This window comes from Triturus cristatus, chromosome 6, assembly GCF_964204655.1.
Source record: "Triturus cristatus chromosome 6, aTriCri1.1, whole genome shotgun sequence".
NCBI classification, from domain to species: domain Eukaryota; kingdom Metazoa; phylum Chordata; class Amphibia; order Caudata; family Salamandridae; genus Triturus; species Triturus cristatus.
Window position 1 is genome coordinate 1,895,679,864 of NC_140589.1, and position 4,646 is coordinate 1,895,684,509.

Sequence of the window (4,646 nt, forward strand, 5' to 3'; positions counted from 1 at the left end):
CACTGTACAGTGTTTTCCAGCATGTCAGGTCCCTTTGTTCTCCCTTTTGTGCAGTGCCTCCTGTGCTCCTCCATTTGCCCCTTCCTCCTGCTCTCTCCTTCCCTGCCCCCTTCCTTCTGTCCTTGCGAACTGCACATAGGACAGCAGCATGTGTGTGGTTCAGAGCTGCACTCTCACTGTACAGTGTCTTGTAGGCTCCTGTGTCGCTCCCTCCTGTGCCCTCCTCTCCTGTACCTTGCCTCCTGTGCTCTCCTGCTGTTCCCCTTCCTCCTGTGTCCTCCTCTCCTGTCTTCTTCCCTTCTGTCCTTGTGCACAGAACATACGGAAGCAGCACCTGTGCGGTTCAGTTCTGCACACTCCCTTACTTCTAGAAGTCAATAAGTGCTGTTCATTATGCAGTGTGCTCTGGGTTTGGAGGCCACATTCTCCCCTTTGTCCCCCAGGCTCTTAAGTCCAAAGGAGCTGACTCCCCTCCCCATCTGGAGTGAGCCTTACCATGTTGTCTGTCTCTAAACACCTACCTCAACATTTGTTGAGTCCTGAAAGCACTTGTAAGGTGACCCCGCCTGCAGCTCCAGCTCAATCGCTTGAGCATGGGCCGCCCGTTCCATATCAGGGTGGATCTCGATCACCTCAGATCACCCGTACCGACAGACAGGTTTGAGTGCCTTGCTGAGTAATTGAGGAGATGTTATTCTTAATGATGTTTGCAATCTTTTTATTTAACAAAGGAGGAGATGTAGGGGCCGATTCACAGAACTAACTTAAGACAAAATCCTAAACTTACTACTTTTGGTATTCACAGAAGTTAGGATCTTGTCTTAAGACAGACTTAAGACAGACTTCAGACAAACTTAAGACAGACTTAAGACAAACTTAAGACAGACTTAAGACAAACTTCAGACAAACTTAGGGCAAACTTAAGACAGACTTAAGACAGACTTAAGACAGATTTCAGACAAACTTAATACAAAATCCTAACTTAAGTCTGTCTTAAGTCTGTCTTAAGATAAACTTAAGACAAAATCCTAACTTCTGTGAATACCAAAAGTAGTAAGTTTAGGATTTTGTCTTAAGTTAGTTCTGTGAATCGGGTCTACTGTGTATTAAGGCTGTATGCACTAGGACCCATGTGGTTCTGGACGGGCTATAAACAGAAACTACATAGCATGCTTGGAGATGTTAGGGTGTGGTTATGAGAATAATGGCATAATGTGCAGAGTGTGATTGAATGTTGGAGAATAAAGAAGTCTGAAGAGTAGCTCACTGTGTGGTGTTATTCACTTACACGCTCCAGTGCTGGGGAAGACACTACACCCATCTTGAGTCAGCCTTACACAGCTTTTTAAAAAATACATGTACAACAACATTGTATGAATTTTAATGTACCGTTGACATCTAAAGTTGCTTTCCTAGACTTTTAGGGGCACGTGCATCAAAGGTTTTTGCGAGCGCAAACGGTGCGATTCGCAAAAATCGGCCGTTTGCGCCCGCAAAAAGACCTTTTGCGATGCATGAAGGGTCATGGCACTCGCAATTTGAGAATTCACAAATATTTGCGAGTTCTCAAATTGCGATTGCATTTAAGGAATCGCAAATTGAGATTCCTTAAATGCAATGCAGTAAGGTAAAAAAAATTAGCGATTTCGCTAATACGGGGCACAAATTACCATGAAGTTGAACTTCATGGTAATTTGCAAAAACCTTGAAAAATGCACTAAAGTGCATTTTTTAAAGTTCCATTTTACACACACACATCCCCTTGGGGCATGTGTGTGTGCAAGATTAACTCATATGCAGATTTCAGGGGTGCAACAGGGTGTCCTTTTGACACCCTGGCACCCTTGAAATTGCATTCTCAATTTGCGATTCTCTAATTGAGAATCGCAAATTGAGAATATCTTCCCATTCATTCCTATGGGCCTCTAGGCCCATAGGAATGAATGGGGAGGTATTCCTTAATTGCGAGTCGCAATTTGCGAGTCGCAATTAAGGAATGTTTAGAAATCGCTATTTTTAAACTATTTCTACATGCATGGGCTTTTGCGATTCCTTATTAGTGAATCCTTATTTTTCGCTAATAAAGAATCGCAAAAGGCATTTTTGATGCATGTGCCAGTTAGTTTTAAGTACCAGGATTGACATTCCTACAAGATTTCAGCGTATTACCTAGATTACTAAATGAATTTTAGCCATCGAATATATATAAATTATGGCCCCTTAACATACCACATGTACACGGAATAGAACCCACCACATTGATATTACACACCACTCTAACTGTTTTGGTACCAACCTAATTAATTAGTTCGGTATCAGATTCCCGTCCGCCGGGCGCTTTTACCTTACATTTGGTCACCTTTAAGATGGCTACAAGACATAGGAGAGTTGACTTTCTAGCCTGATTCAACCACGGTCACACAGCATCATGTGATAGCAGGGGAGGACATGTCGTTTGATGTTAACCCGCCTTCCTTACTCACAAAACTGGAAGACGAGGGCACGAGTGCAAAAGAAGCAACCATGCACAGCACTACACTCCAGGCTTGCCAATCAGAAAACACACTGACGGCATCTAATCAAAGTTAGTACAGAATCAAACTGTTGCCACTGGTCCCCTACTTCCTACCATTCAAGTAACCCTGATACTTATCCCTCCCCAGACTTCGCCTACCTCGCCCGATACCCCTTGACGAGCCGCTTTTGAAAACAAATGAAAATAGCGAGTCCAATGGTACCGTACCCACACACCCAGCGGCTATAGGTATTATGTCAGTCTTGACCTCCTGTTATCATTCTCTTTCGGCATCACGATCAACAGGAGTTGCCCATCTAAGAAGGTATTACAATACAACTATAGGCATTCTTTCCATGAATATGACACTGATGGACATGTGCACCACATGGTGAGTTTCCATAACTATGAAGTCACCACGCACAATCAATTAGTTTATGGTCTGGTCTATTAAAACTCCCTCCTCCTTCCCTTTTCCAGGTGTCCGACATTTAGGATATAAGAAGAAATAATCCTGCATACCACCAGGAGTTTATGTGCTCCATAGGTAAGCTTATTTAAGTTCACTAAGAGTAGCCCTTATATATCGCTCCTCAGACACTACTATGAATAATTTAATAAAAATATTAAATCAATGCCTTTGTAGTCTCCAGGATACTCCTGTCTTGAAAAAGATAAAAAGGAAAATAAAGAGAAAAGGAAGGAAACTACTGTGATTACCTTTTACAGCACAAACAGCAAGCTTTGTAGTTCGATATTATTCCCCTTAATAGTAAGTATTTTCCCTTACTTTTTTGGCAGGACTAGAACAGAAAATATTATCTTTGTGTTTGGACCTATACCCTTTCAGTTAGAGTAGAGTACCATAGGGACTACTTCCTCCTACATCTTGATCAAATAATTTCTGCCAAAATGTACTTGTTTTTGATTAAAAATAACAACTTAAATTGCATTGTTATGCATGTTGGCCTTCTAAAGCTATCTCTGTCTTTTTTATAATTATTTTGGTTCACCTTGGTGCTTATATGTATGAATTGGCTCAATCGGTGTCTTTGTTATAGTACATAAGATTCCTAAAAATGATGTTCGGTGGCTAGTGACTAATTTTTTTATATATATGAACTCTTTTTAGGATATCCCAGGTTGGGAGAACTTGCGATACGAGAAGTAGCTGGTCCTGATGAAGGTGGTTTTCACGTTTTCTTTTGCCACCGAAACGCGTTGACCAAGTCTCCTTGTAGATCCTACAAACTTTTTGTAGTAGCTTCCTCTTGGGGGCCATAAGGACTACCTTATAATTAACAATGTGCTAATTGGGACAACTATTGAGATTTATGTGCAAGGGGTGTTTTGTATGTGGTTGTATGAATGAAGAGTATGATTGTGCAGTGTTCTTCTCCCTGGGTTTTGTTTTTGTCATGATTTGGAATAATATTTTTGTATCAATGAACCGATATGAATAATGTGTAAAATATAGTGATGATGTTATTAATGAAAATTGATTTATATGTAAAAAATTCTATTATGTTTATATAAAGAAAAAAGGAAAATATAAAAATATAATAAACAGAAGTAAAAGATATAAATTGTTGTTCTTTGTGTGCTAGCCCATGCTGACTAGGATCTTATGTAAAAAAACTTTTTTTATCATATATAGGAAATTAAAATATAGGTCGAGAGGGAGCATTATTTGTTAGGTTGTTTAATTTTTCCCCTTTTCTCCCTGACCTTTTGGAAAAGTACTTTGTACAAAGGGGGTCCCAATATTTTCTGCATTGCTCCTGTCCTTAAGACATCCTCCCATTTCAAGTAGGGTCGAAACGTCGTCGGCAACTCCTAAGCATAGTCAAAATAAAGGGCCAGAGAAGAATCTGGTTCTTGGTCTGGATTATTGAAGCAGAACCACACAGACATCCTAAGACACTCCAATAATTTTTTGTTTGATTTTAAGTCACTATATGTCCCTTTAAATATAGGGTTGGTTATGGTCACTTCACATGGGTCACAATTGTCACAGTTTTTCCCCTTATTATAAATAACAAACCTATGAACCACTGCTTTTTTTGCATTGTATTTATATTAAACTTGTGTGATATGATATGTCTGAAACTAATGAATAAATGTATTACTC

The 4,646-nt window shown here is 39.9% G+C and overlaps 1 long non-coding RNA gene across 1 annotated transcript; it reads left to right on the plus strand.

Moving 5' to 3' along the window:
* The first annotated feature begins 2,727 nt into the window (after positions 1-2,727).
* Positions 2,728-4,049, plus strand: LOC146822342 (uncharacterized). The gene is made up of 3 exons (XR_014963260.1): positions 2,728-3,062; positions 3,162-3,287; positions 3,648-4,049. It is a non-coding gene; the product is annotated as an uncharacterized LOC146822342 (long non-coding RNA).
* The last annotated feature ends 597 nt before the right edge of the window (positions 4,050-4,646 follow it).